This window comes from Lissotriton helveticus, chromosome 6 (genome assembly GCF_964261635.1).
Source record: "Lissotriton helveticus chromosome 6, aLisHel1.1, whole genome shotgun sequence".
NCBI classification, from domain to species: Eukaryota; Metazoa; Chordata; class Amphibia; order Caudata; family Salamandridae; genus Lissotriton; species Lissotriton helveticus.
This window is the reverse complement of record NC_136067.1, coordinates 1061663795-1061690987: the sequence shown is the minus strand read 5'-3', so window position 1 is coordinate 1061690987 and position 27193 is coordinate 1061663795. Positions and strand designations below refer to the sequence as shown.

General features: G+C 44.7%; 1 protein-coding gene across 4 annotated transcripts in view; it reads left to right on the top strand.

Annotated features, from left to right (window-relative positions):
* Nucleotides 1-27193, top strand: part of LOC144763260 (uncharacterized) — a 133578-nt gene that overhangs the window by 45335 nt on the left and 61050 nt on the right. For 2 of the 4 annotated variants that reach the window (XR_013596200.1, XM_078648708.1), the window contains exons 2-4: nt 13051-13146; nt 13317-13411; nt 13811-13921. The exons of 1 other annotated variant lie outside the window; for it this stretch is intronic. The gene's annotated coding sequence lies outside the window, so the exon portion shown is untranslated. The remainder of the gene's footprint in view (nt 1-13050; nt 13147-13316; nt 13412-13810; nt 13922-27193) is intronic. One more of the 4 variants, XM_078648709.1, reaches the window with a different exon arrangement.

Below are 27193 nucleotides of genomic sequence, written 5' to 3'. Positions count from 1 at the left end.
TTAATCCATCACCATTCTTTAGCCCACTCAGCCACCCCATTTCAGACATGGCTATATGCAAATCAGTCGGACCCTTTGCCTCATGGGAAAAGTCCAGCCCGAACTGCCAAGCCATGTCTTGCATGGACCGGAAACAAGCATCCTGGGACCGGTTTCGGATTCATAATCCTCATCAGCCAGGCTATCTTGAATCCAGTGGCCAAATGAGCAAGGGACTCACGTCTGAGCATACCCTGCCACACTTAGGACGAACAAAGCGATACAAAAGGGGATGATGGACGGAGCGTTTGAGCAAATCAAACACTCACCCCCAGTCAACTGATCTGGGTTTAATCCATCACCATTCTTTAGCCCACTCAGCCACCCCATTTCAGACATGGCTATATGCAAATCAGTCTGACCCTTTGCCTCATGGGAAAAGTCCAGCCCGAACTGCCAAGCCATGTCTTCCATGGACCGGAAACAAGCATCCTGGGACCGGTTTCGGATTCATAATCCTCATCAGCCAGGCTATCTTGAATCCAGTGGCCAAGTGAGCAAGGGACTCACGTCTGAGCATACCCTGCCACACTTAGGGCGAACAAAGCGATACAAAAGGGGATGATGGACGGAGCGTTTGAGCAAATCAAACACTCACCCCCAGTCAACTGATCTGGGTTTAATCCATCACCATTCTTTAGCCCACTCAGCCACCCCATTTCAGACATGGCTATATGCAAATCAGTCTGACCCTTTGCCTCATGGGAAAAGTCCAGCCCGAACTGCCAAGCCATGTCTTCCATGGACCGGAAACAAGCATCCTGGGACCGGTTTCGGATTCATAATCCTCATCAGCCAGGCTATCTTGAATTCAGTGGCCAAGTGAGCAAGGGACTCACGTCTGAGCATACCCTGCCACACTTAGGGCGAACAAAGCGATACAAAAGGGGATGATGGACGGAGCGTTTGAGCAAATCAAACACTCACCCCCAGTCAACTGATCTGGGTTTAATCCATCACCATTCTTTAGCCCACTCAGCCACCCCATTTCAGACATGGCTATATGCAAATCAGTCGGACCCTTTGCCTCATGGGAAAAGTCCAGCCCGAACTGCCAAGCCATGTCTTGCATGGACCGGAAACAAGCATCCTGGGACCGGTTTCGGATTCATAATCCTCATCAGCCAGGCTATCTTGAATCCAGTGGCCAAATGAGCAAGGGACTCACGTCTGAGCATACCCTGCCACACTTAGGACGAACAAAGCGATACAAAAGGGGATGATGGACGGAGCGTTTGAGCAAATCAAACACTCACCCCCAGTCAACTGATCTGGGTTTAATCCATCACCATTCTTTAGCCCACTCAGCCACCCCATTTCAGACATGGCTATATGCAAATCAGTCTGACCCTTTGCCTCATGGGAAAAGTCCAGCCCGAACTGCCAAGCCATGTCTTCCATGGACCGGAAACAAGCATCCTGGGACCGGTTTCGGATTCATAATCCTCATCAGCCAGGCTATCTTGAATCCAGTGGCCAAGTGAGCAAGGGACTCACGTCTGAGCATACCCTGCCACACTTAGGGCGAACAAAGCGATACAAAAGGGGATGATGGACGGAGCGTTTGAGCAAATCAAACACTCACCCCCAGTCAACTGATCTGGGTTTAATCCATCACCATTCTTTAGCCCACTCAGCCACCCCATTTCAGACATGGCTATATGCAAATCAGTCTGACCCTTTGCCTCATGGGAAAAGTCCAGCCCGAACTGCCAAGCCATGTCTTCCATGGACCGGAAACAAGCATCCTGGGACCGGTTTCGGATTCATAATCCTCATCAGCCAGGCTATCTTGAATTCAGTGGCCAAGTGAGCAAGGGACTCACGTCTGAGCATACCCTGCCACACTTAGGGCGAACAAAGCGATACCAAAGGGGATGATGGACGGAGCGTTTGAGCAAATCAAACACTCACCCCCAGTCAACTGATCTGGGTTTAATCCATCACCATTCTTTAGCCCACTCAGCCACCCCATTTCAGACATGGCTATATGCAAATCAGTCGGACCCTTTGCCTCATGGGAAAAGTCCAGCCCGAACTGCCAAGCCATGTCTTGCATGGACCGGAAACAAGCATCCTGGGACCGGTTTCGGATTCATAATCCTCATCAGCCAGGCTATCTTGAATCCAGTGGCCAAATGAGCAAGAGACTCACGTCTGAGCATACCCTGCCACACTTAGGACGAACAAAGCGATACAAAAGGGGATGATGGACGGAGCGTTTGAGCAAATCAAACACTCACCCCCAGTCAACTGATCTGGGTTCAATCCATCACCATTCTTTAGCCCACTCAGCCACCCCATTTCAGACATGGCTATATGCAAATCAGTCTGACCCTTTGCCTCATGGGAAAAGTCCAGCCTGAACTGCCAAGCCATGTCTTCCCTGGACCGGAAACAAGCATCCTGGGACCGGTTTCGGATTCATAATCCTCATCAGCCAGGCTATCTTGAATCCAGGTCCCTTGCTCACTTGGCCACTGGCATATAGCCATGTCTGAAATGGGGTGGCTGAGTGGGCTATAGAATGGTGATGGATTAAACCCAGATCAGTTGACTGGTGGTGAGTGTTTGATTTGTTCAAACGCTCCGTCCATCTTCCCCTTTTGTATCGCTTTGTTCGCCCTAAGTGTGGCAGGGTATGCTCAGATGTGAGTCCCTTGCTCACTTGGCCACTGGATTCAAGATAGCCTGGCTGATGAGGATTATGAATCCGATCCCGGTCCCAGGATGCTTGTTTCCAGTCCATGGAAGACATGGCTTGGCAGTTCGGGCTGGACTGTTCCCATGAGGCACAGGGTCAGACTGATTTGCATATAGCCATGTCTGAAATGGGGTGGCTGAGTGGGCTAAAGAATGGTGATGGATTAAACCCAGATCAGTTGACTGGGGGTGAGTGTTTGATTTGTTCAAACGCTCCGTCCATCATCCCCTTTGGTATCGCTTTGTTCGCCCTAAGTGTGGCAGGGTATGCTCAGACGTGAGTCCCTTGCTCACTTGGCCACTGGATTCAAGATAGCCTGGCTGATGAGGATTATGAATCCAAAACCGGTCCCAGGATGCTTGTTTCCAGTCCATGGAAGACATGGCTTGGCAGTTCGGGCTGGACTGTTCCCATGAGGCACAGGGTCAGACTGATTTGCATATAGCCATGTCTGAAATGGGGTGGCTGAGTGGGCTAAAGAATGGTGATGGATTAATTCCAGATCAGTTGACTGGGGGTGAGTGTTTGATTTGTTCAAAAGCTCCGTCCATCATCCCCTTTTGTATCGCTTTATTCGCCCTAAGTGTGGCAGGGTATGCTCAGACGTGAGTCCCTTGCTCACTTGGCCACTGGATTCAAGATAGCCTGGCTGATGAGGATTATGAATCCGAAACCGGTCCCAGGATGCTTGTTTCCGGTCCATGGAAGACATGGCTTGGCAGTTCGGGCTTGACTGTTCCCATGAGGCACAGGGTCAGACTGATTTGCATATAGCCATGTCTGAAATGGGGTGGCTGAGTGGGCTAAAGAATGGTGATGGATTAAACCCAGATCAGTTGACTGGGGGTGAGTGTTTGATTTGTTCAAACGCTCCGTCCATCATCCCCTTTTGTATCGCTTTGTTCGCCCTAAGTGTGGCAGGGTATGCTCAGACGTGAGTCCCTTGCTCACTTGGCCACTGGATTCAAGATAGCCTGGCTGATGAGGATTATGAATCCAAAACCGGTCCCAGGATGCTTGTTTCCAGTCCATGGAAGACATGGCTTGGCAGTTCGGTCTGGACTGTTCCCATGAGGCACAGGGTCAGACTGATTTGCATATAGCCATGTCTGAAATGGGGTGGCTGAGTGGGCTAAAGAATGGTGATGGATTAATCCCAGATCAGTTGACTGGGGGTGAGTGTTTGATTTGCTAAAAAGCTCCGTCCATCATCCCCTTTTGTATCGCTTTATTCGCCCTAAGTGTGGCAGGGTATGCTCAGACGTGAGTCCCTTGCTCACTTGGCCACTGGATTCAAGATAGCCTGGCTGATGAGGATTATGAATCCGAAACCGGTCCCAGGATGCTTGTTTCCGGTCCATGGAAGACATGGCTTGGCAGTTCGGGCTGGACTGTTCCCATGAGGCACAGGGTCAGACTGATTTGCATATAGCCATGTCTGAAATGGGGTGGCTGAGTGGGCTAAAGAATGGTGATGGATTAAACCCAGATCAGTTGACTGGCGGTGAGTGTTTGATTTGTTCAAACGCTCCGTCTATCATTCCCTTTTGTATCGCTTTGTTCGCCCTAAGTGTGGCAGGGTATGCTCAGACGTGAGTCCCTTGCTCACTTGGCCACTTGATTCAAGATAGCCTGGCTGATGAGGATTATGAATCCGAAACCGGTCCCAGGATGCTTGTTTCCGGTCCATGGAAGACATGGCTTCGCAGTTTGGGCTGGACTGTTCCCATGAGGCACAGGGTCAGACTGATTTGCATATAGCCATGTCTGAAATGGGGTGGCTGAGTGGGCTAAAGAATGGTGATGGATTAAACCCAGATCAGTTGACTGGGGGTGAGTGTTTGATTTGTTCAAACGCTCCGTCCATCTTCCCCTTTTGTATCGCTTTGTTCGCCCTAAGTGTGGCAGGGTATGCTCAGATGTGAGTCCCTTGCTCACTTGGCCACTGGATTCAAGATAGCCTGGCTGATGAGGATTATGAATCCGATCCCGGTCCCAGGATGCTTGTTTCCAGTCCATGGAAGACATGGCTTGGCAGTTCGGGCTGGACTGTTCCCATGAGGCACAGGGTCAGACTGATTTGCATATAGCCATGTCTGAAATGGGGTGGCTGAGTGGGCTAAAGAATGGTGATGGATTAAACCCAGATCAGTTGACTGGGGGTGAGTGTTTGATTTGTTCAAACGCTCCGTCCATCATCCCCTTTGGTATCGCTTTGTTCGCCCTAAGTGTGGCAGGGTATGCTCAGACGTGAGTCCCTTGCTCACTTGGCCACTGGATTCAAGATAGCCTGGCTGATGAGGATTATGAATCCAAAACCGGTCCCAGGATGCTTGTTTCCAGTCCATGGAAGACATGGCTTGGCAGTTCGGGCTGGACTGTTCCCATGAGGCACAGGGTCAGACTGATTTGCATATAGCCATGTCTGAAATGGGGTGGCTGAGTGGGCTAAAGAATGGTGATGGATTAATTCCAGATCAGTTGACTGGGGGTGAGTGTTTGATTTGTTCAAAAGCTCCGTCCATCATCCCCTTTTGTATCGCTTTATTCGCCCTAAGTGTGGCAGGGTATGCTCAGACGTGAGTCCCTTGCTCACTTGGCCACTGGATTCAAGATAGCCTGGCTGATGAGGATTATGAATCCGAAACCGGTCCCAGGATGCTTGTTTCCGGTCCATGGAAGACATGGCTTGGCAGTTCGGGCTTGACTGTTCCCATGAGGCACAGGGTCAGACTGATTTGCATATAGCCATGTCTGAAATGGGGTGGCTGAGTGGGCTAAAGAATGGTGATGGATTAAACCCAGATCAGTTGACTGGGGGTGAGTGTTTGATTTGTTCAAACGCTCCGTCCATCATCCCCTTTTGTATCGCTTTGTTCGCCCTAAGTGTGGCAGGGTATGCTCAGACGTGAGTCCCTTGCTCACTTGGCCACTGGATTCAAGATAGCCTGGCTGATGAGGATTATGAATCCAAAACCGGTCCCAGGATGCTTGTTTCCAGTCCATGGAAGACATGGCTTGGCAGTTCGGTCTGGACTGTTCCCATGAGGCACAGGGTCAGACTGATTTGCATATAGCCATGTCTGAAATGGGGTGGCTGAGTGGGCTAAAGAATGGTGATGGATTAATCCCAGATCAGTTGACTGGGGGTGAGTGTTTGATTTGCTAAAAAGCTCCGTCCATCATCCCCTTTTGTATCGCTTTATTCGCCCTAAGTGTGGCAGGGTATGCTCAGACGTGAGTCCCTTGCTCACTTGGCCACTGGATTCAAGATAGCCTGGCTGATGAGGATTATGAATCCGAAACCGGTCCCAGGATGCTTGTTTCCGGTCCATGGAAGACATGGCTTGGCAGTTCGGGCTGGACTGTTCCCATGAGGCACAGGGTCAGACTGATTTGCATATAGCCATGTCTGAAATGGGGTGGCTGAGTGGGCTAAAGAATGGTGATGGATTAAACCCAGATCAGTTGACTGGCGGTGAGTGTTTGATTTGTTCAAACGCTCCGTCTATCATTCCCTTTTGTATCGCTTTGTTCGCCCTAAGTGTGGCAGGGTATGCTCAGACGTGAGTCCCTTGCTCACTTGGCCACTTGATTCAAGATAGCCTGGCTGATGAGGATTATGAATCCGAAACCGGTCCCAGGATGCTTGTTTCCGGTCCATGGAAGACATGGCTTCGCAGTTTGGGCTGGACTGTTCCCATGAGGCACAGGGTCAGACTGATTTGCATATAGCCATGTCTGAAATGGGGTGGCTGAGTGGGCTAAAGAATGGTGATGGATTAAACCCAGATCAGTTGACTGGGGGTGAGTGTTTGATTTGTTCAAACGCTCCGTCCATCATCCCCTTTTGTATTGCTTAGTCTGTAATGTCCACATTGTCTCTCAACATATTTCTTCGGGTTCGGGTCTGTGTCATCGACCGAAGATTAGAGCTTGGAACTATGCCGGGATCACTTAAAGCAGCGTTGTCCTTTTCTTTTTCTCTCTGAGTATCTTTCTGCGGTCTTGGCCCACGTGGGGCCATACTTTGCATCAGGGCCTGTCGTGAAGCAATTGGAGGTTTACCCTATGATCCAAACCAGCAAAGCACACTTGATAGATTCAATCCGCTTTTCACTATCCAGTAAAACAGCCGTTTTACAAGTTTTACAGAGTACTGCATACTATCTTTATGCAGTCAGCGATCATCGGCATTTTCCCGTTGCTATCACCATTGAGCAGGAGCCTAGGAGGATAGCGACTGCTCCTTTTCGGTCTGTCAGCGGCCATCTTGCCCCCGTGCATGGAAGTTACCACTTCACTCCGAGTTCTGTTTGGTTCTATGTCCGCCATTCCCAGTGTCCACTGGAGCCTAGGGCCTACTCTACTGCTGATCCTGAAGGACAGGGCTGGCTGACCAGACCCCAGGGGGAGGGTAGTCTGACGAGGGGGGTTGTCCTGGTTCCATCAAGTCTTTAAAAGCAGGCACCCAGGTCCCTGCACCTATAAGTCGATTAGAACGGGATCCCTAAATCAAAAGGACCCCATTCTCTGTCCAACCTTGCCCCCACCTCCAGCCAACAAAGGACCCCTTTAACCTCCAAAACGAAAATGTCTTCCAGTGTTGGTTCCCATATGTTCGGGATGGTGAAGACCCAATCACCTCCACCGCATAGGATCCGACAAGTTGCGAGGCACCGTGTGGCGCTGAGTCATTTGGGAGAGGACCCTGCCTGAACAGCCAACCATCCCAGTCCATCTCCTTCATTGGATGAATTTTGATGTTTTTTTTACCTTAGAATCAAAGTTATCCATGCAGCAATGGTTTCTCCTACCTTCTCCCTCAAAATGTTCATAAGCATTCAAAATCCTGCTCACTGGGTCATGCCCCTACAGAATAACAAATCAGTGTGTTGCCAGTTAAGGGGTCCCTAGCCACAGCTGGGGACCGCAGGTCCAACTACCCGGGAAAAGAATGGTCCAAGGGAGAGAGGGGTGTTGAGGGGGAGGGAAACAGTCCCAAAAGATTAATCACAGCTCTATACGAGATTAGAGCTCGAGAACATGCTCGCCCCATTATTAGGCCCAGCAGTCAGACAACACACTAGGACTTAGACACACCAACTGAAGGAGACAGTAAGTCCAATCTCAGACACTGAAATATCATAAATACAAAAAGGCCACAGGTCAGCTTTCCCATCACCTCCATTCTCTCCTAATAAAATGGGAAAGCCAAATCCCCCAAGTTCTAGGGAAGTGCCCATAAGACCAACGCTGTTGTTCTCTCCCCTAAAGGGTGTTCAACTGTGATATTACTAGAGGATGCACTACCTACAGAGGATAACGATGTGCTGCTTGCTGTTCTTACTTCCTCGCTTTCCTCTCTCATCCTCTTCCTATTTTCATTGCCAATGATGGTGTTAAATCTTTTGGCAAATGTATAAATGTGTCCCTCCCTGTTGGCCCTCTCATCGCGCTTGATCTTGTGCAGCTTCTTCTCCTTCATGTAGTTTTGGTGCCCCATAATCACTTTCTTTAGGCTATTGTAGTTCTTATCCACTAAATCCTTATTATCACAGGCCTAAATCTCTTTTTCTATTGCCTCTATCTCTGATAAGAACTTAGCCCCTTTCTCTATCGCGTGCCTTATTAATATTTACATCATTAAGGCGCCCTCTAGATTCACCTCCGATTCCTTAAGGAGCTCATCGCTAAGATCTTCAAAGGTGGGAAAAATTAAAATACGTAACCCTCTAGATGCTTTCTTGTTGTCAATGTATTGTTGGAGGGTTACCCCGTCCCACCAATGGGACAGTTCTTGCTTTTGTAGGTGCTCTGGTTTAACAAATAAGGCAGATGTACCATGTACAGATTTTCCCAACTGCGGCATGGTTGCATTTGGGATAGCGGTGTTTGCACACGAGGAGAGAGAAACACTGGCTCGGCGTCCAGGTAAGAGGATTACGACTAGGTAGCATTTTGGGGTTCTTTGGACTACCGTTTGGGCAGTGACTTTTAACTCTCTACAATTAGTGGGGCTTGCGATCAATATTAACGTAGCTGACATGCCGGCTGTCAGTATGCCTGGTGGGTGCTGGCAGTCGTGAGTTTATAGATGGATGGATGGATGGATGGATGGATGGGTTTTTATATAGCGCAATATCACCGCCAGGTCTCAAAGCGCTTTGACGGGGTTGTGCAACCGCTTACAGGATCTTTCGGTGTTTATACTCTGAAGGTTTTGCCAGGCTATATTACTTATGTTATTGCTCAATACGGGGATGATTTGCACAGGGTTTTTCATGCATGAAGGCATTTTTTTAGACCCATGACATTGAGTTTGTGTGGCTATCAAATCAGATATCCTTTGGCTGATGTCTTTTGAACGTGCACAACATGTCTGTTTGTGAGGCACTTTCGGTATCCAGCCACCTCTTGCGGCTTCCGGGGCTCCTATCGCGGCTGAAGGGCTCCTACGGCTCCCGCCGCTACAGATAGGTACACGCATCTTTTCAGCGGCCACTTGGTGGCTGCCTCTATCAGCCTCCCGTGGCAACAGGGAAGCTAAGCAGGGGTTTGGTTTGCTTTAGCTTCAGCAGCATACGAGCTTCGCCAGTCAGCAACCCTCGATTTTGAGACACTTCAGGAACGTTAACCAGTTATATTTCAGTATCCATTCTACAGAAATCTATATAAAACACCATACATTGGAATCACAGCTGTTGCCGAAAACAGTCGCCGAGTTGACTCCTGTTACGTGTAACTTTTTTTTCATCCATTTCTGGCTTGTGAATTTTAAATCTCCCCGTTTTGTCTTCTTGGTTACTTTTACTCTGTATCACTTATCCCTTGGTTTTAAATTGCCGGCCACGCTTAACCTGCACCTCTGACCCGCTCACCTGCACTATAATTGGAAGAACACCGCACTTTGCGGGTCCCTCGCCCCGTTTCGTTGGCGGCTATCTTGAGGGAGGGTTGAGGCTTCCAGCGGTCTAGTTCACACTAGGAGGCTGGACCTACATAAATAGCCATGCCGACGCGCAGCAGTATCGCGCAGCGGGATCGTCGGATATCCGCCGGAGTTACGCCTGAGTTCAGCCCGTCTGCGCCCGTCCGCTTTGAGGACGCGCTGCAGGATGGGCTGGACTCGGCTTACACTCCTCCTCCATCTTTTGAGGTACTTAGGCAATATTCTATCTTTGAGCTGTTGGCTCTTAAACCGTCAGCACATTCATGCTATTACTGCTTCACTCCAGAGGGGATATTACATTCCCATTTTTGTCTTACATGCAGAGCTCCCCTTCGCTTTCCCGCTCCCGCTCCTACAAGACCCTATTTGCGCCTTGGAAAACGTCCTACCATCTTTTCCAGAACAGGTTTCCTAATAAATGCGCGCTCGCTCATTAAAAATAATGTTGCCTTCCACGAGTTCGTTGAAGAGAGACAGCCAGATTGGGTTTTTGTGACGGAAACCTGGGCCTCGGACTCCTCCGGTCATGACTTACTTCTGGCCATTCCTGATGGCTATTCTCTCCACAGGCAGGACAGATTGCGCCGTAGAGGTGGAGGACTTGCCATCCTCTATAAATCCTCCCTTTCTTGTACCATCAAACCCCTATCGATGCCCCAAGACCGTTTTGAAGCATTATACTTCTGCATTTTGTGTGCCCCATCTGTCTCATTCACCGGGATACTTATATACAGACCGCCTGGTCCTAGAGCTAGTTTCTGTGTAGATCTACTTAGAATCCTTGAACCCTATTTTGGAAAATCTCGTCTCTCTATTTTGGGCGACTTCAATTTCCACCTTGATGAAGTTGGTTCAAAGGACACCTCCACACTAATTGAGTCACTTGAAGCTTGTGACCTCGTTCAGATGGTGAACAGCCCAACACACAAGGCTGGCCATATTCTGGACGGGGTATTTTCCAGTGACTCAAGATTATCTACTGGCCCCCCTTTGTCGCTGGTCTGGTCAGACCATCTGGCAGTGCCGCTAGAACTTGCTCTCCTGCCTCGGCCACGGCTAACCAGGTCGCCACCACATATGCTCTCAGGGGAAATTATAGAAACATCACCGACGAAGCTCTTGCGCCTTGCGTTCGGGCCATAGAGCCCTCCACCTCAAGAGAGGCTGGTGAGGCAGCTCAAGAACTCGAGGACTCCATCATTACTGCAGTTGAGAAGCTTGCCCCCGCCTCTCTCCGCTATGTGGCGAGACAGAAGCCCACTGCTCCCTGGTTCTCTGAGACTTCTGAGGCAGAGCTGTAAGAGTAAGGAGAGAAGCTGGAGGAAATCTTGGAATATGAAGGACCGGGAGGAACACAAGTCCGCTTTGCGGGAATACAAACAGAGAGTGATCATGGAAAAGCAGGAGTATTTCTCCAATCTTACAAGTTCTCTAACCTCATCTAGAGAACTCTTCAAAATTGCTGATTCGCTGTGCTCTCTCCAACTTCCAGATCCAGTGGTGAGCTCACAAGATCTGTGTAATAACATCTCGGATTTCTTTTATAGTAAAATCGCGGATATCCACACTTCTTTAGAAGCTCAACGCCACTCCCTGGACGATGATGTTCCTCTCACTATAGCCAACCTTGATACTTTAGTTGAAGGCCCCTCCGAATCCCTCACCCAATTTCCAGCACTCTCACTGGAAGGACTTAATCTCCTGCTAGACAGGACCAAATCCTCTTCCCCAATGGATCCTGTACCGCTAAAAAAGCTAAAGGAGTGCAGAAACAGCATCCTTCCGCCTCTGCTGGAAATCATGAACGGGGCTATTGTCCAGGGTGTATTTCCGCCGGTGTGGAAGAAGGCTATAGTGAAGCCTCTCCTTAAAAAACCGTCCCTAGACCCTGGCCTCCTTAAAAATTTTAGGCCGATCTCTTTACTCCCAGCCCCGGCAAAGATGTTAGAAGCGCACCTTAATACACATCTTTCCACCTTCCTTGAGTCTAGTGAGTATCTTGATGGCTCTCAGCACGGATTCAGAAAACATCACAGCACCGAATCCGCTCTCACTGTTGTGGTGGATAATATTCGCCGCAAAGTTGACCTTGGCCAAACCACAGTGCTGGTCCTATTAGACCTCACGGCTGCGTTCGATACCCTGTCTCCCGTCATTTTAAGATCTCGGCTTAGGGAGGCAGGGGTTACTGGACCGGCCCTGAGTCTTCTTAACTCCTTTCTCCATGACAGAGAACAGAGAGTCATGCTTGGAGATTTCCTCTCCCCTGCCAAGTCATTGCAATGTGGGGTGCCACAGGGGTCGGCCCTTAGCCCGACCCTATTTAACATCTATGTGGCCCCCCTTGCTAGACTAGTAAGATCGCAGGGGATGGAGGTGGTGTCTTACGCCGACGACACCCAGATCATGGTGTCGCTGGCCCACTCTGTCAGTACATCCGCATTCAGCTTTAGGTCATGCATGCAGCGTGTGGCGGAGTGGATGATCCTTTACTCCCTAAACCTGAATGGCGACAAGACAGAGGTCTTGGTCTTCGGTAAAGACCAACACGTGTGGTCGAGCGAGTGGTGGCCTTCATCTCTCGGCACCTGCCCCACTCCCTCCCAATCGGCCAGAAACCTCGGTGTCATCTTTGACACTTCACTCTCCATGATGCTCCAAGCGAATAGGACAGTGGCCACTTGCTGGAGTGTCATCAAGATCTTAAAAAGAATTCTCCACTATCTCTCCTTCCAGGCACGCAAACAGATTGCGATTGCTCTTCTTGGCTCCAGGCTTGATTATTGTAACTCTCTCTATGTGGAGTCTAACAAGGGCCTTATCCATCGACTGCAAACTGTACAGAACGCCGCAGCGCGCTTCGTCCTGGCCCTTCCCATAGCATCATCTGCCACCACTGCTAGGAGAGATCTTCACTGGCTCCCCGTCCAGTTTAGAATCTCCTTTAAGCTCCTATGTCTCACATATAGAGCACTTGCGGCTGGCCCTGCAGACGCACTTGGTACCCTGCTTACCCGCTATGTACCCACGAGATGCCTACGATCGGCCGGCCTACACCAATTGGTAGTGCCCCGCGCTAGGCTGACCAGATGGGGAGCGAGAGCTTTTTCTGTTGCCGCTCCCCAGCTATGGAACTCCCTTCCGTTGGAGATCAAAACCCTTCCCTCCATCGACCTGTTTAAAAAGGCCCTTAAAACTTGGTACTTCATCAGAGCCTACCAATGAGATATCACTGTCTGACCTCGATTGTTCCTTTATTGGATGTAGGCGCCTTGACGCCCATTGGGCTAAGTTAGCGCGGTATAAGACACAATTCATTCATTCATTCATTCATCCACAGTTCTTGTTTTGACAGGATTTATCATACTTGCCACCATTGTGCTTGGCCCCAGTGCAATACACAGGACTGTGAGAAATAGGAAACTGCCAGTAGAACACATCGGGTATAGAGGTACGATATATTGTGATACTTTTCTTCCACTACGGACTAATAATTATAGGATGGTGGGGCTGGGCACATGCTTCCATGATGAACTCAAGGGATATCACATGACTTTTGAGACTACTTGGCAGCTCGTATATCAGTGCATGTAACCTCTCTTTATATTCTTTTTCTTACAGATATTATTTACACACTTGTTCTTCGTCGTTTGGCTACATTACATCACACGGAACCGACGCTTACGGAACTATCACATATATAAAAGGCATAATAGGTGTGTTTTACCTAATATTTTTCAACTTGACTTCAAGGTCAATTGATATATTTATACCCTAATAGGTATGTTGTATGATATATATATATATATCTCTATTTGACTGCTGGCTTTACTAATCTATTAATACCCTTTTATTAGCATGGGTCTTTTCGTATAGATCCTTTCCGCTTAGTACTTATGGACTGTTGGGCCATAGGGATGTAGCATCTCTTTGGTCCAATTTGCAACTTGTTGATACACCATTTTTGAGTGGTTATGTGATGTCATGATCAGCTATGTTCTCTATACGTTTTCTCTTCTTTTGCCTTTTCCTTATTGCTGTCTAGCCCTCATAGACATCGTGACGGGTATTTACTTGCCCCTTATTGTTTTAAAATCTTACATTTCACCCTTTAGGCATACATATGAACACAAGCTCACTTTGGGAAGAGTCTATCGAACTTGACATTACGGAATGCGAACAATGACCAAAGTGTGAAGGCATATTCAAGCCGTTACATCTCATTGGTAAGATATGCTCTGGTACCTCTCTCCTTTCGATGTTCTATCCAGCATTGCTCTAAGTGCTATAAGTTATAAGTGTTGGAACTATGGGGTTGGTTGTGAAATCTGTGATTAATAATTGAAGTCTTAAAAGCCTGCACCAAGAATAATGTCCAATCGGATCTCTAGGATGTTTTGAATGTCATATACATTTGTATTTTAGAGATATGTTTTATGTTAAGTCCTTTGTTATTGTCTGAATTTTGATTTGTCCTCAAACAGGAATGTATATATATGTCTGTGCTATTTATTGATGTGTATATTTGTGTTTTGTGTTTTATTGATATGTGTTTCAGTTCAAGTTCTGTGTCACATTATTTGAATGTAATATTTATGTTGTTTGTCACTCTTTTCAGCCCTGATGAACTTCCCAGTGAGGGAATGAAACGCGTTGGCTGGAGTATCTATGTCTGATGATTTTTACAAATTTGGAATAAAGAAGTTATTTTTACATCAATATCTGTCTATTTGACATTATGAGCTGCCCCAGTTGATAAAAAAGCCTTTTGTTGATCTGGAGCAAAGTGATGTAACGCAATGGCTGGCGTTGGGGTTAGTTGCACGGCAAACTTACCTATTTGAACTGGCGTGAGGTGTGGAACAAGTTGTCCGCCGTTGCTCCAACAACAACCCCAAGAAAGAATGCATCCCATGAACAATAACACACTTTGCAAAATTAGATACCCCGATGGGGCCACCTTTTGGTGCCTCACTAAAAATGGTGCGAGTAAATGGGAAAAAGGCACAACCCTCAAAAGAAAAAGCACAGGACCCCTGAAGGAAAATTAAGGTGCATTCAATAACGCACTGTTTTTGAACCAACAAAACAATAATAGCTCTTATTCGACAGGTTTGCAATCGAACGTCTAAGTACACCACCTTTTCAGCTGCCTCATCAGCAACCCAACATGATCTACAGCGTGCAAATCTTGAACTTTGAACAGTACAGTGAACTTTTGCCTCAAAAGTTTTGACTAAACACACTCCCAATTGCTGGATGATCACCATCACCTCCTCTGGATCATGTCCCAAGACCTGCAATGTTCCCTATGTTATGTATTGTTGCACTTCTATGTACTCTTTGTTTGCTATCGGCGTTTCCGTATCCATTCATCATCAAAGCACTACCTAGTCTGATGGAGTTTACCTTGACACTATCACCTCTCTCACGTATGGACCTCTCCCTCATCATTTATAATTACATCAAATCCAAAACTAGCATTCCACACGCAATACATAGCGCCCTCTTACATAACACGTGGTATCAGCAAACGACCACTGTGGGCATTAACACAACAGCCAGGTCAGGTTACATTTGTTCCCTCAAGTTGCATGCACTAGGCACAGACAGGCTTTACGTATCTCAAGAGGTGGCCCCTGGAAAAGCAAAAAGCCTTCTCAAACTAAATCTATGTAGGATTAGGGTCAAGATACAACAAAACAGAGTAGAATCACATAGAGTAGTAGGGAACCTGACCTGACACAAGACCAATCCTACAGCACTATACCTTTTCCTGAGCCTAGCAACATTTAAACAGAGCTAAATAGGAAGCGAAGAGTGACACCATAGGGTACGATACTGTTTGGCCTGAGACTTTCCAGAAAGAAGGTTCTTGGAGGTAGCTAAACTGCCACACCAGTGTACAAACACATCTGCTCCTGCCTCCATCTGTGGTCCCAGGGTGGCCCATAGCATTTCTGGGCTGTCTTCTTTAATAATAAATGTACTCAAGACATGGAGCTACAGGGTAGGGCCATCCATCTCAATTATACAAAGGGAAACAAGTCTAGTAGAGGAGGGCTAAAAATAGCATAGATTCCCCATGTCAGGAAATCTGGGATACTGAGGGGAATAAATATACGTGGTTAGAAGGGAAAAGACCATCCTTAATTGTATGGAAACTTACACTGTATTCCGATTGTTTCAGAGGAAAGGAACCATCCCAATGGGAACAAATGAGAACTGTGGTACAGTGCTGCATATTGAAGACATGCAATGGGGCACCTCAATGCTGATGGACACCTACTGGCAGTGGGGCGAGTTTGATTACCCTCAGCTCATCCCCTGATGGCGTGGCCTCTGCTCCCTCGTCACCACCCGCACAACCCAACCCTGGTCATTTCTGGAGAAGATCTGTCAGAGTTGCACCAGCTCCTGCTAAGGAAGAACACAACTCTGTTGCATCACGCTAGAGAGAAAAAAACTGCAGAATAGTTTGGTTGGGCTCAGTGCAAGGACATATCGGATGAATTCAGGCTGTTGTCTAACACACAAATCAACTCAGGGTGGGGAACACACCCTTCTTCACAGTGCAAATGAAAGTGAATGCCCACTGATTTATGATAACCAGGTGGGATATGCTAAAAAATGAACAGCACTGAACTCGGGATTAATGAGATCAAGGAAGAACTCAGACACATCCGCTTCATTGTTATGCAACATCAATATGTGTTGGACTTAATGACCGCAAATGAGTGGTATGTGCGTCCGGCTGCACGTTTATCCTAGGTAACGACCTGGATCACAGAACTCTGACTCTTGCCAGCCAAGCATTGCACAGTTTAAGAAGAGACATGCATGAGGAGGGAGGTGCCCCTGAACAGGAAACACAAAGGGCCCCTACTCAACATTAATTTGCTTCTAAGGTTCTACACAGTGCTGGTGCTAAAAGTGAAATCAAAAATACATACAATCATATAATATTCAATACTAATAAGTCAGTGCAACACAGAAAACTAATAACAAACTAAAATGAAACGTATAAAATGTATTTCTAAAAGATATACAATCAAGGTTAAAAACTTTTCATATTTAAAATACAATAACAATATCACAAGAAAACAGAATAGTAGATGCTGCATTTCGGTAAGTAGATAATTGTACATCTTCTTCAGGACAGTTTCATAAACAACAAAAACATTATATTATTATCAATGTTGTGTTACTGACATCATATATAACAAACTAAAATGACTACAAACTTTTATTTACAATTGACTTTCACTTTGTCATCACTCAAGCTACCATAACACTTCATTAAAAATGTTTTAAATCTTAACTTCACATAACAATTTAAGCTCTACCCATCATCTTTCTTAATTTCAATGAGAAGCAACATTTTGTTAAAAAACATACATAAAAATTAGGACGTTGCTAGTGTTGAGTTTCTAAGTTTTTTTGACGAAGCAAAATGCTTAAGAATGAGGGATTGAGAATGTTCCGCTCATTAAAAAACCTTAGGTTTGGAAAAGAACACAGAAAATGTGTTTTCAACGGTAGCTCCAAACCATATATCTTGTAAAATATACTAAACATATTTCAGCATACCTTCATGTTAAAAACCCAATGATATTGGTATTGTTCGTTGGTGCCACCATTCTATTCTTGTTCACTAATGATGCATAAACTCTATATGGAAAATTAACAGAGGGCATTACCCAAAAATATTTATTATTAGACAATATGACCAAATGTAATTAACGTCATAGGTAGGCTTGCCAGGAATTAAAAACATACTGGTACATAAATATAACCAGCTGATGAGCCGTGATTGGAAGCACAGACCGTAAAATCGGGGTCTTCACCGTTATTTTGAAAATGTAAGTCGAGTAGGCTATTATCAGGATGAGACAGTAAAAAGGTGAGATAAAGTCACTTCAGATTACTAGGATTAAAAAATATTCTGTATCTTTGAAAATTATTATCATTAAAGTTATTACCTGTTATAGTTGCTGTGGCAATTATGCAACCGATGGTGTAAAACCCATAAGGCAAAACGTCATCTTATTATAAGGTGTCTACCAGACCTATACAGTCTATATTTTATAGTTATTATTATGGCTTAGTCTACCCTATTGCCATGTCAGAACAGAGAGGCATACGTCACCCTGAACGTGCGATCCCCTTAATAATCAAGAGAACTGTGTGCATATATGTGCTAGATATTCCGTATTTCCTTTAAGTGCCCCGTCTTTTGTGTGTATATATTTAGATTTTATCATGTGGCTCTCAGTATCTCACACCTGATTGTTACTTATAGTCTCAATCTTTCAGCTGATTTTTATAAGCTACACGTTTTGTTTAAACCCAAACAGGGATTAAAACCAAAAAGAGAGAATGCTGCTAATATGCCTTAAATACATAGCAGCAGATATTCGTATTAGCCACATATAGGGGTAGGCTACAATATCGCTATTCTCTTATGCGATCAAACTGGCAGAAATCCTTGCTGTTATCTTAATGCCACTACCTATGTAATCTTTTATCTAAATCGCAACATGACTGCCATGGCCTTATGCTCACCTGGTAAAATCGATATGGCCTCCTTGCAATCAACGATCAGTTTCTGGGTCAGGATATACATATGTGTTTGACCCGGAACTCCTTTTTATACGTAATTTCCGAAAGTCACGTGGCGTGTATTACATCGATAAAACGCCAGTATTGTGATAAAATGTTTCAACTTCCTTAAAACTTATAACTCATATCCACAATAAGTTTGTGATATTTGGAAAAAAAATTCAAATATTCAAGAGAATTCAAAAACACGCGTTTTAATAGACTCTATAGGTATCCACAAAGGCGGACCGTAAATATGGCGGCCATTTTGGAAAGGGATACATAATGCCCTCTTAAAATGAGTTGCCCTTGTCTGTTCCCAAGTATATTGAAAAAGTATATTCGGAAAAACGAAGCATTTATGTTTCCTTCAAAGGGCTTATGAATCAGAAAGAATAAATATATGTATCAAAACAATGTCATGTCCCATAGGGTAATCGTAATAAAGCGGTTAGTTTACATTTTTACAAACCGGGTCCTTCAAACATGATGTTTATAATATCATGGACAAGAACGCCATCCTTTTGCAGTATTCAAGGCAGATAACAATAGATGAGTTGGCTACATTAGAAGGGATCCTGTCCATTCAGAACAATCCCTAGTAACCATACCAGCTTTCTTGTCAATGGATGCCACATTTCATGCGTAAGAGATACATGCAATGGGCATAAATATGGAGCTCAAACAACATAATTCCTACAAAGACTACACTCATAATACTGGCAGGGAGACAGTAATTAAATAAGCCTCTCCCAGTCTTCTTTGCTGTTTAGTCCTTTTCTAAGGGTGTTAAAACGGGACATATAGAATTGTTCATGCTTCTTTCTTTTCAAGGTTGGATCCCCTTCCCTAATGTTCATGTGAATAGTTTCTATTCCACACCATTTCAGATCTTCAATTTTATGCTGTTCTTTAAGCCAGTGTTCTACTAATGGGGCAGTTTTTTTATTTGCTCTTTTTGCTGACTTATGCTTGTTAACCCCTTCGACGCTCATGACGAGCTGGGCTCGTCATGGCGTAGCCTCCTCGCACGCTCATGACGAGCCCAGCTCGTCACGTAAAGTGCGATTACGAAAAACCCAGCGTACGGGCGGAATTCCGCCCGCACGCATGCGGTTAATCCTTATCCTGATTTCTCTTGAGGTCTCACCAACATACCCTAGGAGACATGGGCACATGATAAAGTATATCAAATTTTTAGTACGACAATTCATGAAGTTGTTGAATTTGTGGGTGACACTGTTGTGGACCATTGATGGTCCTTTCATAATGTTGTTGCAATTATTGCACCCACTGCATGCAAATGTCCCCGTTGGTCGGGGAGCATTAGGTATACAGGGTTGTTTATTCTCATTAGTGTCTCTGTAGGTATGCATCAGGCAATTCCTGATGGTGCGGTTGCGTCTAACAGAGAACATAGGTTTAGGTAAGATCTCTTGCTTTTGGTTAGTGATCAGATGCCAATTTCTATTTACAATGTTTTTAATTTTGTTACTAATGGTGCTGTGGTTAGTAACAAAAATTAAAGGTGGATTTTCCAGGGTCATTGTCTTGGGCTTACTCTTGAAAAAAGAGTGCCTGTTAAAATATTTGGCTCTTTTATATGCATGCTTAACTAACTTCTTAGGTTAACCTCTATTCAAAAACTTTTTCATCAGTTTTTCAGTTTGTCACAATCTTTAATGTTTGTACAAGTGCGTTTTAAACGCAGAAATTGCCCAAACAAAATGTTGTCCTTTTGACAAATGGGATGATTACTATTATAGTGGAGAATGGTGTTCCGGTCAGTGGGTTTTGTGAAAAGGTCTACATTTAATAGCCCATCCACATGTTTAATTTTGATGTCCAATAATTCACAATCATCTTTGTTCACATTAGAAGTGAATTTGAGATTGACATCTCCAAGATTTATCTATTGTATAAACTCTGCCAGAGATTATCCAGTGCCTGTCCATATAAAAACACATTGGCAGTGTATCGGCACCAGTGGGAAATGTCCTCAAAAAATGGCCCTGATACATTGAAGATGTGTCTCTCCTCAAACTGAGCCACGTACAGACGGGCCAGGCTGGGAGCACAAGTTGCTCCCATACCGGTCCCCTTGATCTGTCTATTAAAATCTTTTTCAAATAGGAAGATATTACTTTTTAATATAATAGTCACACATTCAACAATATAGGTTGCATGTGGGGACAGATCTTCATCCTTGATGTTAAGGAGGTTCTCAATCATACGTATGGTATTGTCCTGAGGGATATTAGTGTACAGTGCCTCAATGTCTAAGGTCACGAGGCACTGTATCTCGGGATTCTAATCCAAATGTTCAGTCTTCTGGATTATAGCAGTGGTGTCTTTTATGTACTCTTTTTGTTGTACTACCAGAGGCTGTAAATAAATATCAACGTACTTACTTAGATTCTCAGTCCGGGAGTAAATGCTAGAGACAATGGGTCTCATGGGGTGATCCTCTATGATTTTATGCACTTTTGGGAGACAATACAATGCAGGAAAAATGGGATTGGTATTGCACAAAAAGTAAAATTCATCATTGCAAATATGCCATCCTCTTTGGCAAAACGTAATAAATTGTTAATGTTCCGAGTCAGAGAATTCCACTCTTCTCTGCTCGATCTTTGGTAATGTTTGTTGTTATTCAAGAGCATGTGCATTCTTCTATTGTAATCTTCAGTCTCCATCAAAATAATGCTACCACCTTTATCGGCTGGTTCAATTGTAAGATTATGACATTGTTCTAAGGTCTTAAGGGCCTAACGTTCGCGGGCATTGAGACATATTTTCTTATTGAGTAAATCATCTATGCTTTTTTCCACCACATGTTCAAAAACCTCTATCTTTACTAACAATGTTTATTTGGGGTGTCCATGTTGATTTAGGTTTTAAGCCTGATTGTTTATCTGTCGGTAATCTTTCTTTCCCTTCAAAGAAGGCATTTCATCTAATTTTTTTTAAAGAAACTTTGTAAATCTCTCTCTAGATTGTACCTATCCACAGGAGAGGCAATGGCGTATCCTAACCCTTTTCTAAAACATTGACCTCATCCTGTGATAGAATTCTACGTGAGAGATTTGTAATTGGGGCCTTGTCATCTAATCCTACTTCTTCTGGCTCCTTGTATTCATGTAGGGACGATGTTGGAACTGTTTTTGTGGGTTGAAGTTTCCTCTCCCCCTTCCCCTTATCTGTCCATAGTTCTTGAACAGGCATGGTATTTAAACTGGTTTGCCTGGCTCCCTCGGTGTCTGACGGAACTGTGCAAGCCGCTCTTGCCCAGTTTTGATATTTGTATTGTTTTTGTGTGTTTTCCACAATTGGAGGTTTCCTACTGTAAACACACAGTCCTCAAATTAGGTAGAATGCAAGTAACTAGGAAAATAGTATTAGTCAAAACTGAAGAACGGGATGTCCCCAATAATGTGACTGTCAAGAAGTATGGGTTAGATAATGTAGTTGAAAAGTCAAATAGAGGGGAGAATGTTGATATTGATAAAAAAAGGATGCCAATGCCTTTAATGGGACACTCGCATACACGAATGAAATGGCATCACTATTATTAAATTTGCCAGTCATAAACTCTCTATCAACCCTGACTCAGAAATATGTGATCAGGTAAGCTGTGCAACCTAGGCCCGTGGTAACTGATTGACAGGTTACAAGTATGCTGGAACGTAGCTGGAAAACATACACGCACACAGAAAACTCAGGTCCATCCCCCAGATAAGAGCAGCAACACCACAATGCTCCAAGGAAATTGGTCCCAATAAAGCACACAAGGCCAAAGGGGTGGACACATTACTGAAAACACCATAAAATCAGATGCCACATGTAGTTAGGGAATTGCAGCCAATTTTGACACAATACATGCAGTGATCACGCGCCCCTCATGCCGGACATCTGGACACATTACCCACTGACCCACATTGTACCCACGCAAGGTCGAGTCCCACCTGCATTTGGTAGCAGAGATTGTTTATTTATGACTCCACAGACAAGGCCCGCATTATTTTACCAAACAAGGATCACCTGATGTTTTATGGCAGCCAAAACTGTATAAAAATTGCTCAGATAAATTGTACTTTGAGACAGTCCTCAGACCCATTTCTGTAAGCTGTACTTCTGGTCAAAGTATTTAATTAAACCAATCAATGGTTCACTACAGCAGTTGCTGCCACAAAATACACATGCATGTCAATCTGATTGGTACAGATGGGCAGATACCCTTTTTATGACCCTTCTCCTTCCCAGCTGCAGCCTGTCATAAAGTGTACATTGCAATTTGGAAAGACATTCCAACTTACCATGTGCCTTTGGTACATTACAGCATGTGTTTTTGTGGTCACGTGCCTGTGATTTTACTAATCAAAGAATTAGTGACCACAGATTGTTCAGTGCATTAAACTCAGTGTTTGGCATCAAAAGCAACAATATGAACTAAAGAAAATAGACAAACATACCTTTTTAACTGTTTTTAAGGACTATGACACACATGCACAATACTTATGTGCACCATCAAAGTGCCTCCTGTTGCACATACCCTGGAGTACAGTCTAAGCTAAATAACTATGCCTGTTGCTGCTGTATTCAGGCCTATTGTTAAAAGGGATGTTGGAACAGAATTGGTGACCATGAAGCCTCTGCAACAGTGTGGGAAAGTGCCTCTTTTTGCATGATCACCTCCATTGTTTTGGACTGATGGGGCTATTTTGCACTGGGACTCTGCCAGCCAGGCTCTAGTGCATGTGCTCTGGCCCACAAAACATGTCATAGTTCGCTATACTCCTACTTTGAAGTTTTTACTTCCCTATAAATACCTAGTATATGGCACAAAAGGTACTCAGTGCCTCTAAGTTAAATGTCACTAGTGGACAGCGTTCTTTGATGTCATTGGACAGATGGAGGAAGACTGGTGGGGTCCTCTGCAACGCGGCATGCTTAACAGCACGCTGCATGGCTGACTACAGCAGCCCATTTCCTTGGATGAAAACGACACAAGTCATCCTTCATCTTGGAAAAAAAAACGTGACAAAATTGATTTTCGGATCATTTTTTATCACTAAATATGGAAGTGTGTAACCCATACGCACCAGAAAGACTGCCAGACCCCTTCTTACTTACAGGGTGCCCAGCTGGGCCCCATTTCAGTAATGAACCCCATCCAATACCCCCTTTTGAGTCACTTCCTGTATTGGTGTAAACTTTACCACTCTGACAGTATATTGTTATAGTTTCAGGTATCCCTCATTCTTAGGTCCTGCTGAGAACCCGTATTGATTGTGGGGTCGAAACGCCTTTGACACACAAATAAAACTAGCCATTTTACCCAGCCTTCACCATTGTTTAAGAAAGCTGTGAACAATTATTGTATATCTACCAAATGGTCGTTTTTGTTAATTTTGAAACCTTATTGTATATCACAACTTGTCACTGTGATATGTAGGTTCTAAGTTGTCTTGGGACACCAAGCACTTTTTTTCTTGATTTTGCATCCATTTTGACATTAACAGTATTGTATTGTATTTTTTGGGCTCTATGATACTTCTCTTTCGGCACACCTTTTCCCATGATTATTAACTGCTAATAAGCTTTCCATGTTTTGCCCACATATACCATTGTTTCTTGCTATATACTAGTGGACTGCAGCACATATTGTGACACCAGTGAGGTGACAATGCAAAACATGGCTGCAGGCCTGCCACCAGTAAGCTAGCTGTGTATGTTTACACTGCAAAGTCAACTTGCCCCCCCCCCATTTGAAAGGCCTAAACACTCCTCATAAATATTACCTAGTCACCACTAAGTAAGCCTTTATGTCCAATAATGTAAAGTGCATGAAATGTAAAAGGAGGAAGTGTTGAAGTTCCATGTAAAAAATCCTTACAGTGACAATACTGCAAGAGTTATTTTCGCTGTTGAATTAATATTAAAATTAAACTATGCTATCTCTGAGTAGGAACCAGCTGAAAAGTTAAATATTGGGCTTTTTCAAATATTTATCACAAATCCAATTCATTGGTAAAGTCGGATTTGTACTAAATATTTAACAAAGGGTACTATAAAAAGTTACGTTTTGCCTACCATAAGTCTAAAGAAGCAAATATCCATGAGCTCCCAACTGTCTCCCAGGAGCTGAATAGCTCCTCGAAGAAGTGTGAACTTGCTTCTAGAGCAGAAACAAAGTCCTTGGGTGTGGGGAGATGTTCTGTCCTCTGACAGAATGACCACCTGGGCAGTGCCCAGGAACCTAATTATCTTCAAAGAAGCCTACCCTACCACATGAAAATGTTTCTAATATCTGTGCCTTCCTCCTCTCTTTTGCCGTGTTAAGCTGCCTGGCACCAATCCCAGTGGAGAGGAACTGCCCCAGGAACTGATTCCGAGTGACCCCAGAGGAGGGTTTGCTCATTTCCCTGGACACACCTCTAGGGTAGGCACAGGAGCTCTTCACAAGAGAGGAAAGGTTCTGCCATCTTGGTTTTATGTAGAGAGTGGTACTATGGGATTGTTTGCAATAGGGCACATAACAACTCTTGTAAAAGTGGGTAGGAATACTCCTAGGAATTTTTTCCCTATTGGCTCGGGTAGGTAGGGGGCAAGAGTCATTGCACTCATTTTTTTCATTTCATGAAGCTTTATTCGGTTCATAACAGTAAATGACCATAAAAGCACATAGCAAAATGCATCAAGTTAAAATACAGTTAATTAATCATAATATCTAAAAAGTCATACTTTTCCTAAAAGCCATAGATTTACAAATAAAACTGGCAGTATAAAAACATATATAGGGGCAGTCCATATTATATAGTAAACACATTGCATCCTCCACAGTAAGAATACCATACTTAAGAAATATTGGTTTTAGATAAGTGATCCTTACATTCTGGAACAACGAACAAATGAGCATAAAGTGCAAGGTGCTTTGTTTAGAGTGCCCGTCACAGGGACAAGGACCAACCGGGTGCTTTTTTTGATGTGGGAAGGCCACCAATGCATGAGCAATTCCAGCCCTTAATCTAGACAATACAAATCTGTGCGCAGGCCTAGTTATCACGCTCAGGTAGATCTGGAAACCCTCAGTAACAATAGACTTATTATAAAGATTGACAGTAGCGAGAGAATTGATCATACCTGGGCGTTTTTGAACTCTATATGACTTAAAATAATTTTTTATGACCTGCTTGGTAAGACCTCTGGGAGGACAATGATCTAGAAACAGGTTAATATCAAAGATATTCTGATAGCAATCCACAACATATTTAAGCCATGGTATCATCATACAGTTGTCTAAACCAAGGCAGTCCCTAATTACAAGTTGATTAAACTCGGTCTCTTCCTTGAGCCAAACTGCTCGATAGAGTAGAAGAGGCCTAAGTAAAGCAAGGTCGCCCAAATAGGCAAGCCCTACCTCTTTGTGAATCAACTCGGTTGCAGCAGATTTGGGGAGGCACAGTAATTTCTTTAGGAAATTATTTTCCTCCCTCTGCAAACACTCAATATTGCAGTTGCCCCAGAGACCCGCCCCATATAGGGCAATAGATACACTACGTGCCTTATAGATCTCCGTCATATCTTTGATTCGCCTATCCCCCAGCTTGGAGGCAAATTTGAAAATGCCATAGGCGCTTTTACTCATTTTGCTCCTAACATTGGTTAATTCTTGCCCCCAACTGCCATCACTGGAAAAGGTAACCCCCAGGTAGCAAAAACTATTGACATGCTGCACTTTTACCCCTTCTATAAAAAAGGCGCGATTGTTCCCCGTTTTTGTACCGCATGTCATAGTGTGGGTTTTGTTTTTATTAATCAGCAGTCTCCTACTCCCGATAAAATCGGTAAACCTGTCCATCAAGCGCTGCAGGCCGACAGGTGTTCGGGACAGGAGCACCGCGTCATCTGCATAGAGCAGAACTGGAACACAATTCCCAGCAACCTGTGGAGCATCAGCTTTAACAGTTTTCAAGGCAGATTCAACCTCATTAATAAAAAGAGTGAACAACAGGGGGGCAAGAACACACCCCTGCCTAATTCCACGTTTGATATTAAAATTAGGGGTGCACTCCCCTCTAACCCCATAGCGGACACATGTTTGCATCTTACTATACAATCTAGCCAGGAAAAAGATAATTTCTTTAGGGGCACCCATATCAAGCAAAACTGACCACAGGAGAGAATGGTTTACTAGGTCAAAAGCACTGCTAAGATCAGCAAAGCAAAGATAAATATTACCGGGCTTAGCTCTAGTGTACTTGCCAATCAATAATTCTAGATTCAGGCACTGGTCTAAGGTTCCTCGTCCCTTCCTGAATCCGTATTGAGAATTGGCAAGAATCCCATTCTCATCCGCCCACTCTTCCAATCTATGCAGCAATACTCGACTCATGATTTTAACCGAGGAGTCGAGCAGACTAATCGGTCGGTAATTACAGGCTGATGCCTTATCCCCCTTTTTGTAAATGGGGACAATGATGGAATCACCCCAAGAAGGTGGGATCAAGGTGGTTGCTGCCGCGTTGAGTGCCAAAGTAAGTATTGTCCCCCAAAGCTTTGGTTGAGCCCTAAACACATCAATTGGTACTCCATCAGGCCCCAGGACCTTACCACCCTTACTGCTTTCAATACTACTTTCCACTTCCTTCAGGGCGATATCTAAAGGCACCACAGGCCAAAACCTTGGCTCTACGGATGCCTGGGTATTATCCTGGAAAATTGCAGAAAAGGGCTTCACCCAATCCTCGCTGCCAACGTTAGAGGAGAGCTGTGGGTTTTTATCATCTTGTAGGAAAGGGGAGTTAACGGTGGACCAAAACAGGCGACTATCAGCGGTTTCGACTGCCTTGGATATGTTATCCCAGGCTTCCTGCTGCAGTTCCTTCTTCCTTTTA